At 46.5% G+C, this 15558-nt stretch overlaps 1 protein-coding gene across 3 annotated transcripts in view; it reads left to right on the top strand.

Annotated features, from left to right (window-relative positions):
• LOC146869532 (phosphoenolpyruvate carboxykinase [GTP], mitochondrial-like) overlaps window positions 1-15558 on the top strand; it is an 81199-nt gene that overhangs the window by 33919 nt on the left and 31722 nt on the right. Inside the window, exon 1 of one of the 3 annotated variants that reach the window (XR_014961114.1) lies at window positions 10298-10511. The exons of the other annotated variants lie outside the window; for them this stretch is intronic. The gene's annotated coding sequence lies outside the window, so the exon portion shown is untranslated. Of the gene's footprint in view, window positions 1-10297; window positions 10512-15558 lie in introns of those variants that run through there. 3 annotated transcript variants of the gene reach the window in all.

Genomic DNA, 15558 nt, shown 5'->3' with positions numbered 1-15558 from the left:
GACTGGGTAGTATTTGGTTCTGCTGGGTGATACTTTAGTTATTGCTACTTCAAGTTATCAGGTTGATTTTTGAGTTCTGAGCTCATGCCCCCCACATTTCCTCCTGGAGAAACCTGTTACTCCTCGCTCTTGGGTCCCTGAGAGCTTTATACTACACTGTGAGTCAAGTGAAGAAAGTGTTGTGCATATTCCAGTTTCCAGAGCCTTAGTAGGCCAGACCCAAGACATCCACGGCAAACTACCTCCGCCACCACAGTCGGGGCCCAGTTGCCCTTTTGCCCTGTTGCAACCTTGAACGTGGACTGACAAATTGAGTTATATTTTTGGAATGCCCATATTCAGGGAACAACTTTTACCAGCACTCCGTGTGATTCCGCGTGTTCCTGCTCTCGTCTCCCTGTGCTGCTTTCCCAATGAATTACCGCCGCGCTGCTCCTCTTGCACTGATGGGCGTTTGCATATGTATGTATATTTTTTAATTTACCCCTCCAAGACTGGTGCCTACCATCTGGGAACGGTAAATTAAAAAAGTTAAAAAAAAAAAATATATATATATATATATATATATATCCCGTCATGACGCATACCTGCAGCAGCCTTTTAATTTTTTGAGGATGTGAAACTGCATCGATAAAAATACATTGATCTGCATTGCAAAGGCGCGGCCTGTTATCTTTGTTAATGCTCGTTTAATCCTCGAACAGAATACAGAGGACTTTTTCCTTGCATTCGAGTTCGTGACAGCCTTGCTACGTCACAGCACAGGGTAGAACAAGAGGGTGGCAGTAACGGCCGAGCTTTCGAGGCTACGTTCGGGTGCCCACCTCATAACTGCACTGAAAAGTGTTGCTGCTGCGGACATAAATTGCACTCAATAATTCATGGTCGGGAGGCGGCGCCAAGGAGGGGACAGGGGGCGGGGAGGACTCTGCCTCCAGGGGAGGGGTGGGACGGGGCGGGCTACGGGAGGGAACTCCTCGAGGAGGCGCTTCGGACCTCCACGTTTCAGCAGCCTGCGTACGTGCTGCCTTGCCTGGTCAGTGGCGTAGCTAGAGCATGTGGCGCCCGGGGCTATCCCTCAGATAGCCGCCCCCCCCCCCCCCCCCGGCGGGTGGGGCGGGGGGAGGGCATGCACTTCAAAGAGGTCCGAGAGACACGTAGTATCGCCGCTAATAGTTACCTTGATCATGCAACTTACATGCACATACATGACACGGTCCAAGGCTACACAGTTGAATACAGCGGTGACTGGCAGTACAAAAGAGAACACACAGACTGCATGATCTATCTGGGGACTCAGAAAAACCGCATGTGACATCCATCAGAGAGCTGCGTGAACAATTACCTGGTAATCCCCTCAACACAATGCAAACATGCATATACATGACACTGTTCATGTAACCTTCATCTACAGCTGACATTAAATGACCATACATCATGGTCCCCTCCATTAAAGCAGTGGGGACCTGCACAAACGTGATGTGCTCTGTGGATCCAAAACCAACTTAACAGTGTCGAAGCCTGTGATTCTTTATCTTTCAAAAACAGCAAATGTATTATTCACAGGGAATGACTCACTGTGTGCCCTTAAAACTAAACGCAGCACAAAGGGGTCAGTCAGCTCCACATTGCCAACACAGACCGGATACAAAGCCCACTCTGGTGGCCCAACGGCAACAACCAGGGGTCGCTCCCTGTCATTACTTCCAAGCAGCAGCAACCAACTCCCTTGGAATGAAAAGACGTGCTCTTGGTACCCAAAACCAGCTTGTAATAGTGCATCTCTCCTTCACAGCAGCCTCAGCACACACATGGTGCATAGCCTGCCTGGGGGCCCAAAGCTAAAATACAGGGAAGGGTGAAACATTATGATCACAATCCTTAAACACAGTTGTGGGGGCCATGGGAACTTGTTCAACTCTATCCAAGACCCGGGACAAACTGTTCCGGCGCTGCGGCACTCCTTGAATATTCAGAAGAAACAAGAAAAATAGGACCAGTAAAACTCACTCTTTTCCAAATCTCTTTCTAAATATTATCACTTTCCATGTAATGTTCCTTTGATGGGAAGAGGAGGTTTCTGAGGTGGGAGTATCAGGCAAGTGATACTACTCAGGCTCCATCTGTTCGAGCCTTCATGGAGGATCCCTCTTCATTACTACATCCACCTGACCCCGGACTCTGCAACGCTCTCCCTTACAGGCTTGATTATCCACTCCTCTCTCCAGTGCACCTTATCTCACAGCTGACCTTGGGCCCCAGCCCCATATCAGGCACCATCGGGCTCCACTTTGATTTTTTCCGGTAAAAACATTAGTAAAATCACCTTCAAACTTAAAACATTGAAAGTAGCAGTACATATAATTAGCATGCACTTTAAAGTATGTTCTACAGTAGCCCTTATGACCCGACTGATAATTAAATAAACAAAAACAGAAAGGCCATGACAGGGCCGGCTTTACCGCTGATGCGAAAGTCTTTTTGGGCGCCACACTAATAACCTCTTTCTCCGTAAATACCTTTACTACCACCTTCCAACAGTGCCCCTCATCCCTCCATGGCCCCCCTAGTGACCTCCTCCTCAGATTGCCTCACGCCACCAGTGCCCCTCATCTCCCCATAGCCCCTCCCCCTCATGACCTCCTCCTTGGACTCCCTCACTGCCACCATCCACCAGTGCCCTTTATCTCTCTGTAGCCGCCTCTCCCCCTCATGACCTCCTCCTCAGACTCCCTCACTACCACCCTCCACCAGTGCTCATCTCACCCTAGCTCCCCCTCGACACCATGACCTCTTCCTCGGATTCCCTCACCGTCACCCAGGGCACAAGTCCTAAAAAAAGAAGTGGGTGGGAGGACGCTGAAGTCACAACAGCAAGTGATGTCACGAAAGGTGGCTTGCACCATCAGACTCATTGCCTCCCCTCGCTCACCCCTTAGATGTCATTACATCAGAGAAGCCAGCGCGTGAGCAGCGTTCTGAATGAGCTCCGATCTCTCCCCAGAGAGGCCAAAGAGTAAATGTGTGGCTCCATTTGCTCCAGTAATCGATCTCCCATTAAAATAAGTGAGGGACGCCATCCACCCGCCTGGTACCCCGACTCGAGCCCTGCAGTCACCCTCCACCAGTGCCCCTCATCGCTCCACAGCCCCTCCAACTACCTCCTCCTCAGATTCCCTCACTGCCACCCTCCACCAGTGCCCCTCATCGCTCCGTAACCCCTCTCTCATATGCATTTGTTGTTTAGCGCTACTCATATCAGTGTAGTGTGTCTGCACTTTACACCACGAACACATTATACAGAGACAACGAATCATACAAGTATGTAAATCAGTCTACAGGGAATGTCACATAAGCCAATGAGGATTACAAGGTGTAGGAATCTGCTGCATACTTAGAAAGAGGACACAACAACCATAAATAAAGATATTTCTCCCCTTTGTGCCTCTGGTGGGGAGGCGTACAATTCTGATACATTCCCAGGTCTACTAATGTTGGTGAATCTGGGAATGTGTCAGAATCCATGGTTAAATGTGCTGGAACACCTACACTCCACCTGAGGCATGCCTCCCTGCTGCAGATTAACGCAAGGCAGCGATTGCGCTGCCTTGTGTTACTCTAGATGCCTCAAACCAAGGTGGCCTTGCGTGACTAGATAAATCTCATTTAGGTTTTGTGACGCCGTTTTGTGCCCTTGCAACGACGCAAAACCTTGATAAATATGCCCCTGTTTGTCTTTTCTTGTCTCTGCAAAGTGTTCACATTTGAATTCATCCACACCCTCTTTCATCTTGTTTCATTGATACAGATACAATGATTTCGTTGTAATGTTAGCACAATGGAATTAAACATGTTGAGGAGGGAAGCAAAAGTGTGATTTGTTATGAAATGTCTCTAAAAACCTCCCCAATAAAAGATTATTCGCAGCAAAACACTCCAAGTGTTGCTTTATGTGTATGCTATTTCAACTGCATACACTCCTGCTTGCTGCAAAAACCGAATACCTTTTTTCTTTTCAATTTATTTTGAAGCCACATTTAATTATTAATTTGTGTGATTCAATGTGAACTGTACCTGACCAGCTACAAACGTATTTCATTGAATCTATTACCCTGCATTATCCTAGTAACCAGAACAGCACCATCGGTGATGGCTGGGCAGCACCTGCCAGTATGGATAAACATCATACCAACACTTAAAAACTCATGCTAAGTAGAGGTGTGTGTTCACACTGGTCGATTTGATGGGGACATGGATTGCTTGCTGTACTCTGTACTGTTTTCACCACAGTGACCAGAAGGCACACTTAGACCTTGCCTTATTTCCTCTGAGTCATGGTATTGGACTAATTGCAGTAACCAGCCGTAACATGCCATGAAGGCCAAACAACATGCCCTGTACCCTCTGGGGATGCTGTCTTCTCTGCGTTCATCTCATCTCAGGTGAGTGTGGTAAGTGTGACTTTAGGAATGAAATTGTTTGCCGCGGGAACGGAGTTGTTACAGATAGACTATGGGTATAGTGGATTGTTTGTTACTTAACCTTTCAATATGCACGTTGCCATCCAGTCAATCCATGGAGTTGACTGGTGGCAAGGGGCTGTGGGGAGCTGCTCGGTATCATCTGTGGGAGCAGTGGGTGATGGCCCATGATCTTCATGCAAGGCAAGGGAAGTGCTCGTAGGCTGGCTTCTGCTCTACGAGGATGCAGTCTCGTCCATCCCTCCCACCTAGCCTGTGCTCTTGCTGCACACCCCACCAACACGTGGGCTATGAACCAAAGGCACAGCATTTTGACAGAGCAGGTGATGTTGCAGGAAGCCCCTGTAGTGCCGCTTCTTCCTTATACCCCTCTTCCTTTTGTTACTACCCACTGAAGGGGATGTCCAAGTGATACAGGGTCCACATGCTTAGAATACCAAGTGCTGATGCTGCTAAAAGAACATTTTTACTTCTCTCTAACTAAGAGCCATGAAGCTCATTCATTAAAGGCCCACATTTGTGACCAGTCATGGCATTGTACTGAAGGTCCCAACTCACCCAAAGTTGGGATTTTCATGCTAAAAGCAATGAGTGCAAATCTCCAATGTAAGACCACATATGTACCCACATGTGTCTGTTCTTGTGTGTGTGAGTGCGCAAAGATGATCAAGCAATGTCCATGCTAATAGGCTTGTAACGGAACGTGCCTCTTCAGTCACTAATTAGTTGAGGCACTGAATAAGTCATCCCACTTTCTTTCACTTTGTGCCTCATCCTTGCACTCATACATCAACACGCTGACTTATTCGGTGACGGATTCATTCAAGTATTTCCGTCGATTTCCTAAGTGAGACACCTAAGTGTCATAAGCATGTCCTATTTGGACCCCGGCCTAGTTTGCTCTTCTGTTGGACTCAGGCTGCACCCGACCCACCCCACCCCACTGACGAGGCCCGCCGCCCGACAAGGCCGAACCGAACGTACAATGTGTACAATCTGATTGCATCAACTCACATATGCACTGACTGTGCACGTGGCATCAGGCAAGCGTAGTTCTCACCGCCAGACTTCCATGTTGAGCAGACACATGCCCCTTGGGCTTGCATTGATTTTACAGGAGCTCATGAAGTATCTATGTAGAATCTGGAAATAAGACTAACTCCTGGCCTGGGTGACATACTTTAATAGTGAATTACAGTGAGAAACCCCCCAGGCCAGGATGAAAAGATAGGGGAAGGGGCGGGTGTGTTTGAAACCAAGGACGGCCTGTAGAGGTAGGGGGACGGGGCAGCAACACTGAGAAGTAGTGCGTGGGAGGGGAAAGATGCAAAACGGGTTATGGTTAACAAAAAGTCCCTCAATCACGGCGCGAGTAGCGGAGAGACACTAAAAAGAATAAATCTGTACTTGATATGTGCACCTGAGATGAAACAGGAAGTGACGCCTGGGCTGCACTGTCCAATTAGGAGGCAGCCAAGAAGAATGACTCTGAAGTCAAACAAATGTTAAGAAATGGGCAGGTTCCAAGCCCTTTATGTAAACAATAGTAGCACCTGCTGCTCACACTGGCTCGACCCTAAAAACCGGCCAGCAAATCATAAAACAGTACCACAAACAGCCAGATATCCTGCCCACACAGTGACCTGTGAGACCGTACACTCGGTCATTCCCTAATGTACCCTATAGGCCAGTCTGACCCTGCTAAATATTATAGATTTCCTATGAATAACTCCAATGAAGTGATATTTTTGTCAGCAATGCTTAGGTCTTGATATTTATTCCAGGCGCTATTCTTCATTGATATTCTGGCACTGTACCCTCTGCACACAGCACACAACTCTTCAAGCGTGACCCATCGACAAATTGGCAGCAAATAGAGTTCTACTCCGCCCAGGGGGTGCGGCGGGCCGCGGCTCGTGTTCCCACCCACTTAGTGGGCTCTCTCTAGTCTGCTGGAGCCAAGTCAGCCCTGCACATGGCTCGTCCAGGCACAGGTGAGGAAAAAATAAAACAATGGAATGAATTGAATAACCCCGACTCGAGGCAAAGCACTGGCTAGGATAAATGCAACCATTATTACGAATCACTGTATCCCAGCACAGGCTTTTTGGTGGTAACTTGTTTCTTGTTGCAGGCCCTGGCCCGGGTCTGCTACCAATTCTCTAAGGCAGGCGCTGCGCGCAGCAACCCACTGAGCTTCCACACAAGATTGGAAGATGTAAACTAAACTGTCGGTATTCTCGCAAAGCATCTGCGTGATGTCACAGTTTGTTGGTTAGAAAAATAACCAAGCTGCATGCATTCCCCGTCAATGAGAAAATGACGGGCTGTATTGATGCCCGCATTCATGCATTATTCATCCGTGACGCAGGCCGGCTGACAGCTTATCAGCATGGCATGGCTGGACTGGGGAACCAAAATCAGTCCTCTCTCCTGTTCTTCCTAAAATTCCTGAAATGCACCTGGCGGCGCGGGGCAGTAACAGAGGCACGAAGAGCGGCCTTGGGCTTCCAAACCGGCCTCAATGGGGTTCAATCCACCTGGGAAATGTCCTGTCCTGTGGAATAAAAGGTCTGCCGCCCGTCCCTGCGTATCAGTCTGTGTACCGGTTTGACCGTGTGACGCATACACTTGCTGCCTATGACCGAAGTAGGCCCTAAATGTACGTTCATGCATTGCTTCTCTGTGACGTCACAGTTTGACCTCCTAAATACAGGCTGCAATCATAATTTCATTTTCTATTGCATTACAAACACCATGTACGTTTGTAAACAAGTATGACATATGCATTTGACACAAAATACAGTTCATCCAGTTATTTGAAAACTAACAGACAAATAATTGCTCTCCACTAGCGGATCATTAATCACCAGCGTTATTGGGGCATCTTTTAAATTTATTGTCTTATTGTTGTCCTGCATCGGCCATGATAAATAATGATAAAAAATGAAGCGCACAAGAAGTACATGTCCTGCTGGGCCTGCCACCTGCGCATATTTTTAAAAAAGAAAAGAAACACGGAACCCACTTCCGACTGTTTTCCTCTCTCTACTATATCTTTCTTTTGTGAAAGACACGGCGACTACAAAGAGCATTCGTGTAGAAATCAGGGTAAAATATAGCCTTAAAGTGCACCTTTGTTGGGCACCTACCAGTGTAGTGTTTTTGCTGATGATGTCACAAGCGTCCACTTTGTCCACTTCCGGGTTGGTCATTTGACCTACTCACTGCCGGAGGAGGTACCTTCTAGATCTGCCGAAGGGAGCTGGGCTTCTAATGACAAATGTAACCATGTGATGTCACCGGAAGTGACATCACTGGAAGTGGCACCCCTTGACGTGGCCCTGACGAAAGTGGGAAGATATATTTGTTATGTGGAACTGAGGCAGCCCTAGGGACTCTAGTTTTCTTAAAGGGTTTAGGCTTTACAACAAATATTTTAATACACCAGCTGGACTCAGGCTTTCAAAGTCATTCTGATATGGTCTGTCGTACTTTCTCCATCTCTCTCGCTCTATCAGGCCCAATAAGAGGTCAGACCTATAATACTGGCACTGTAATGGAAGGTGTGATCTGAAGCATGCCTGCAGCAGGCGCTTAACCAACTTGGGTACCACATTGGGTCTGAAGCCTCTAATGTGAAGGTGTCAGTTTGCGGCATGCCCTTAACTCATCCCTGGTTACTGCCAGCGACCCCATAACTGTGTCATACAAACTGCAGAGACCCCAGTACAAGGTTGTGTAAACCGCACAATGTGCGGTTAACACCTAAATATGGACATTGGGGACTATTATTGCCCACCAGGGCTTTACATTCATAAAATGATATTTTGCTGTAGGTTCCACGAATATTCTTTAGAGAACAGCACCATTCATCACATCCTCAATAAAGAGATCTTAACATGGCAAACAACCTTGGCTAAACTTTTGCCATAATGTGCTATAGAACGGAGTTTTTCTCAGATCCCCGAGGAATAAGACGAAACCTCCCTGTAAGAGGCTGTTCGTGTTCCTGAATCCGTGGATTTAAAAACCACTATTTTGCTTTCTTTTTATGGAAAGATAATCGAAGGAGCACGCCCAGACTCGAACTCCGGTTTAACATCCTCTCAAGCTTGCAACCATGGAAGTGTCTAAGAGTGCTTCCCAGATGCACACTAACATGCAAGAATAAGACCCCTGATTTGGGGCATGATTCGGGCATACGAGACCCATCCGGGTATTGGACTTGGAAAATGCCAGGGGGGTTGTGTTGTCCTGATTATGACCCGTCACATTTTAGCCAAAATTATTGGCCATTTTCCTATCTATCTCACCCAGTCGAGGGGATTCATTTCTCATCCCTCCCCAAAAACTCCGGCAGAAACACCCGGCATGTGGAGAAGATGTCAGATGACAAGGAGGCTGCAAATCTGTGAAGGCAGGCCAGAGGCCCAGAGAGGACGAGATGAAAGTATTTATAGTGCACCGCGTGCTCGTCTCCCTGTTACTCTCTCACAATCCTACCCTTCATCTTTCTGCTCTCCTCTTGGTCTTTGGCTCTCTGCTTCTTTCATATGTCTCGTTCATCCCTCTTTTCTCAACCTGCAATCCATTATCTTGCACTTTCTGTACACTCTTCATTCCATTACTGTTTACATCAATGTTAATCTCTCTGCTTTACCTTTATAAACATATCTCTCACAAAATCTGTCATCTCTTGATTTTGTTTCTGAAAATTCCACCCATCTTCACACTTATTGCCACTGCATATCACTTTTCTATTGCTCTCATTTTTATGTATTTCTGAATTACCTTATTTTATGTTTTTATGCTTACCTATCTTTCAACCTCTCTTTTCTCATCTATCTTACTTTTTCATTCTTGTTTATTTTACTCTCTAGCCTCAATTAATTTCCCCAGCCCCCTCTACTCTAATTTCCATCTCCATCGGTTCGCTTTCCTGTGCCTTCCCTACTTCCTCTGTCAGGTTCTGCCTCCCGTTTTCCTGCCGCCTCTTCCCCCATTTTTCTGCAAAGTCTACTTCACCCACAAACACAGAAGCGGCGCGCTCCTCACACAGGGACGGTACTATCTGCAGAAAATCTTCCTTTTACTTCTGCCAATCAAAGCCCTTCACCTACTAGGAAAGATCAAGGAAGCACGTCATTATGGGGTGATCTCGCGCATCTCTCAGGTAAGGATTTATGATGCTGGTTATTGATGTCTAAAATGCATTCCTTAGCAGCTTGTTGAGTGTTTGTTCATCGTTGTTTTGAGACTGCATTTAATTTGGAATCTACTTATCAGGGGAGGCTGGTGCATAGGGGTGAGATGGGCGTCGCCCTCCCACCCTGGCGGACAAAAAAAATGCCTGTTGAAAAACACTGAGCAGCTAGGAATACATTGTGCTGGCTGCTAGTGCTCAGTGAACAAACATGTACAAAATTGGGGTTTTCTTTAGGGGGGTGTGGTGGTATGGCCTTTGCTCTGCAGTGTCTGCACATGCTTTTGGCTGGGCGAAGATTTCTTCGACCTAGAGCCAGAAAGCAGGGCAGTGACGACACACTGGTGGGTGCAGCCTATTGCTAACTACCAGAATAGCATTTCGATTTTGGGCGTTATTCCCTTGGCCCAGGGCGGAGCTGGAGGCCTCAATTAATTCCAATGGCCGAGGGTGGAGCATTCCGGCAGGTTTAGAGTTTGTGGGGGTGTGGCAGTGGCCTTTGTTGTCTCCTCCACCAGACCCAGCAACAGTTGTTTTTGTTCAGTGATTGGTTTGCTGGGGTCTGGGGGAGGAGTCGATTCGAAATCGAAAGAAATTTCCAGTTTGGGCTTGTGCTCTCATTGGTATTGCCACGCTCACTGCTGCAGTCCTCTTGGAAGTCTTCTCTTGGTAACGACAATTCTCTTAACTCTGGAACAGGAGGAGGGTTCGTGTTTTTAACCCGGTGTATCCTCACAAGTTCAACAAGGATTTTGGGAGAGTTTTGTTCTTGGTCTGGAATCTTGGAGGCAGAAACCGCGGCTGGCGTCTCTGGCACTTTACAGGTAAGGTCATTGCAGCAGACACCGAGGGTGCTTTAGAAGAGAGAGAGAGGGGGAGGTAGCGGGACTGGAGCAGGGCCGGCTTTAGGGCGGTGCGACCGGTGCCACCGCACCGGGTGGCTTCCTGGGGGCGCCGTGTTTGAAAGTTTATTATGCTATTGAAGCACCTTCTGCAGCGTTTCTTTCCCCCGGCAATGACCAGGCCTCACATAATGTCAAGATAACTCGTGTGATTAATTATCTTCCTGGAGAGAGATCAGCATTTTGTATAGTTGAGGTTTTGACTTGGGTGAAGTTAGTGCAGAGGGTTAATATGCCTGCTGCAAAGAACGTGTACCAAGTAGATTACAGAGTGCGTATGATGTAAAAAGATCAGCCGGTTACTGCTTTCAAACTGAGTTTGTGCTTCTCCACACCACTGCCTACCAGTATGGATGACATGTGACTCCTACACTTTTAGTCCTTTGGCTTATGTAACATTTCCTATACACTGATTTACACACGTATGATTGATTGTCTCTGTGTAATGTGTGTGATGCAAAGTGCTCGGACACACTACACTGGTATGAGTGGCACTATATAACTAATTCAATGCATCTGAGAGAGTGTGGTTATGGTGACTTGGTCACTGTTAAAGGGTGCTAGTGAGAGAATCCGTGGTGGAGGGGGTCATTGGGGGGGCGCCAACAAACATTGTCGCACAGGGTGCCACCAGCACTAAAGCCGGCCCTGAGTTTCCGGTCTGATTACCAGGTTTCTTTGTGTTCATTGCCACTCTCCTGAGTGGGAGAGTGGAAAAGGTGACAGCGGATGCTGTAAATAAACTAATCTTTTCTTACTTTTCCCGTGTTCTGTAACAGGTATGGGGGTCTCCACTCTCCGGGCAGCCGCTTGGCTCAGCCATAAACTCTACTGCAGGAAGCACTTCGGGAGCCCCCGTCTCACTGGGACTGACCACAGCCCAGGGCCGGCTTTAGGGGGGTGCGACCAGTGCCACCGCACCGGGTGCTGGCTTCCTGGGGGCACGGTGTTTGAAAGTTTATTATGCTTTTGAAGCACCTGCTCCAGCGTTTCTTTCCCCCCCGCAATTACCAGGCCTCACATAAATGTCAAGATAACTGGTGTGATTAATTATCTTCCTGGAGAGAGATCAGCATTTTGTATAGTTGAGGTTTTGACTTGGGTGAAGTTAGTGCAGAGGGTTAATATACCTGCTGCAAAGAACGTGTACCAAGTAGATTACAGAGTGCGTATGATGTAAAAAGATCAGCCGGTTACTGCTTTCAAACTGAGTTTGTGCTTCTCCACACCAAGCACTCTAAAACTATACTGCCTACCAGTATGGATGACATGTGACTCCTACACTTTTAGTCATTTGGCTTATGTAACATTTCCTATACACTGATTTACACAAGTATGATTGATTGTCTCTGTGTAATGTGCGTGTGATGCAAAGTGCTCAGATACCCTACACTGGTATGAGTGGCGCTATATAACTAATTCAATTCAGCTGAGAGAGTGTGGTTATGGAGAATTGGTCACTGTTAAAGGGTGCTAGTGAGAGAATCCGTGGTGGAGGTGTCATGGGGGGGGGGGCACTAACTAACAATGTCGCACAGGGCGCCACCAGCACTAAAGCCGGCCCTGTCAGTGAGAAGCACTCTCCCTCGCTTCGAGAGTGCGTGGGCAGTTGTTTGTCACTCTCTGTTGTGACTTTAGACACTCTGATTTGTGGTATGCGTTTTACCTGTCTGCCGTGAAAGCACCAATTTCTCAGTTTCATTTATTGTGCAACTGCTACCTTTCCTTTTAGCTTGTGCAGGACATTGTCTGAGTCGTTCCTGGCAGCTGTTATAATTTATTTGCGATGTGTACATGCTTGTATGTGACGGTGATTTTTTTTTTTTTTAGCTCATATAACTGCAATACTCCGAACATACTCCTCTGTTCATGCGTTTTGTGTGGGGCAAACAATGAGTATAGGCGTGTACCTTTTGGTATTTCTCAGATTTTTTTCGGATTTCCCTTTTGCAATTACACTTTCACCTCTGTCGTCCATCACCAGGGGCATTTTATTTTCAGTTGTAACATAAAGCGAAATAACGTGATCCCCCATGTCAGTCTACACTGTGGGGTCATGGTGGAATGATTGAAGCTGAGCTGCAAGAAACAACGTTAACAGAATCTTAAACATGTGCAAGCTCGTGCTTGCTGGGAACGAAATTCATTGTGAGCCTGTAAGGTAAATATAGCGAAGAAAAGTGCATTTCCCAGGGATCGAGGAAACGGGCAGCACACCACTAAGGTAGCATCAAGTTAATTTAAAAAATCGATATAATTTAGGAAAAAATAGAAACATGTTTAATTGATAAGGAACAGTAAATAGGCTTTGATTGATGTCTCTCTTAGACGCCAGAAATACAGCGTTCACCGAAGACAGTGGGCCACTGTCTTCGGTGAACGCTGTATTTCCTTTGCTAGAATCCGAAACTAGGCCGCGGGAGGCCTTGAGATGCCACGCAGAGAAAGAAGCGCGAGCTGCCCAACTGGAACACTTGATTGCGCTGTCAGAAGAGAGTTCTGTTAATGTAGGGAAAATGACGTGTTTGGGTTTCCTTACTCACTCACGATATCTCCACTGTTTTTCTGAATTTTCTAGTTTCTTAATTACTCTCAACCAGTGATACTCAAAGTAGGCCGGGGACCTGCCCATGCGGCCCCTGGTTGAGCAGCAGCACCAGGCCGCAGTTTACTTTACAAAGCATTATTAACCGCAGAAGAAGCGTTTCGCCATGGTACATGAGATTATAAAAGTGCGTTGCATTTTATGTTTTTTAATTAACAGTTTTCAAGCATGAATTTGGAAACATGATTCATGCCCCCCTCCCCTGAGAACAATGCCAATCACCAAAGTGAAATAAAACAATGACCCAAGATTACACAGTTTGGTCAAGTGCGGAAGCTGGGATTGATCCCAGGCAACGGAGGGCATCTGGTGTGTGTGGCATACATGCCGACATTTCCGAAGAGCAAAGTGGGAGATTTAAAAAAAAATAATCGGGAGATTGGGGGCTGACTTTTGCACACACATGCGTCATCACGCATACACGTGCCTACAAAAGGACAATGCACCAGTTCTTTTAATTTATTGGTCCAAGAAGAATCACTAACTTAAGAGAATTAACTAGATGCAGTGCAAAAGCGCTTTCTGTAAGGAGGGTGGGCCAGCTGCAACTTACTGCTTTGCGCTACAAAAATAAATTAATATTAAAAAGAACAGAATGGTTACAGAGGAGCAGGTGGATTAGGAGGTGTAGGGTAAGCAATGGGTACCGAGTGCGGTGGGGGAAACAAAAAAAAGAAAGGCAGGTTGAGGGAGGAGGGAAAGGCAATATACTAGGTTGAGAGCAACACGGCGGTATTTGGCCGGGAGAGAAGTGCAAAAGGGAGAAAGCTGGAAAACACATGCACTCTCATGAAGTGCATAACCAAAAGTGAGCAGTGAGCGAATACAAGCCTGGCAATGAAAAGGATGTCAAAGAGGCTATGCTGCAGGGAAGGGACAAACGCAGAATGAGCAAGATGGGACAAGGAAAGCCGTTGAATATTAAGCAAACCTATAAGGGCTACAATAAAGCTGTTCATTCGGACAACAATAAGCACGTAATAAGTTCTTGGTAAGTCCACAATAGGTCTGTTGCAACTAGTAAGCTCACACTGTCTGGTCGGTGAGCCCTAAAAATGAATGCCAGGCAACTCAAGCAAACATTTATATGTGCCCCGAATGTATCTGCCACACTTAACTTTTGCAAAGTGTCTGTCGCTGAGCTGCACCATGTGAGGTACATTATTTTTTGTAACTTTTGATGCTTTGAGCTAAAAACGTTTGTTTGGTGGAATCTGCAAATTATGCAGCAGAGAGTGGGATATTTGCAAGAAAGCCCACAGCTCACAATCACATTTTGCCAGTGGCCCTGCCTAAAACATCTAGAATTCTTTGTAAAATAAAAGCCCTTGACTGGGAGCACGATGTCCTGATGTTATATATTAGGGACAGCCATGAGTTTCAGTTAGGATCCTTGTTTAGAGGAACATGTGACTGGTTGTGTAGTTTTTGCTACAGTGTAATTTGCTTGGTGATGCAAAGAGGGTACATCACATGCATTGTGGGTGGTCGCGTAGTGCTAGGATGAGATGTGAGTATGATGTGTTATGGTGATGTGTGTAGGGTAGAGTAGGGGACGTGGTACGATGGGAGATATTGGATTGTGTAGTTGTATTCAATGCCATGTAGTTTGGTTCAGTGCCAATATGGTTTCGTATAGTATAACGTGATTGATAGTTTCATTGTTGATCTCTGTCTTCTTATATCCTTTGTACACAAAACAGGGGATAGTTCACACCAGGAACACACACCACTCATAGCTACGATAATGCAAATGCACGCAAGCACAAACACACGCAGACAAATACGTATATGTGCATAAAAAGTTTACTCCATTGCGATGGCGAAGGGGAATACCTCTGCTATTCCGAGGGAGCTCCGCTGACCAGATTTAGAATTGTACTCAAGCCCCATCGACAACTCCTAAATTGGTGGTTCATTGTCAATGCGGGAAAAGTTTGACAGACGGTACCGTCAACCATGGTGGACAGTCCTCAAACATTTTTAATGTTCTGCTTTTCAAAGACAAACTATCAATGTTCAAATTTGCTTTTGAAACATCAAAAAAAACGAATGAACATACCCTGTGAGTTTTCTCCCATGGTATAGGGGTCACTTTGGCTTATTTCCCATCCCACACCTTCAGGTTTTTCCTGGTTGTGACAAACTGGAAATAAAATCAGTACACCATCCATCCTAAATATGGCGGGGAGTGCAATGTTCTTCCACTCTCGCTCCTACTCCCTCGGGTTCATCAGAGAAAGTATTCCGTTAAAAGCACCAACCGGGCCTCTATGGACAGAATACGACTGTAAATGAGGCGGACGGACTGAAGGTCTGGTGGGTAGGGTACTCCATCACATTTGCAACAGAGTGCCCTGCTCA

Source organism: Triturus cristatus, chromosome 1_1 (genome assembly GCF_964204655.1).
Source record: "Triturus cristatus chromosome 1_1, aTriCri1.1, whole genome shotgun sequence".
NCBI classification, from domain to species: domain Eukaryota; kingdom Metazoa; phylum Chordata; class Amphibia; order Caudata; family Salamandridae; genus Triturus; species Triturus cristatus.
This window is presented reverse-complemented; position numbering and strand designations above follow the sequence as displayed.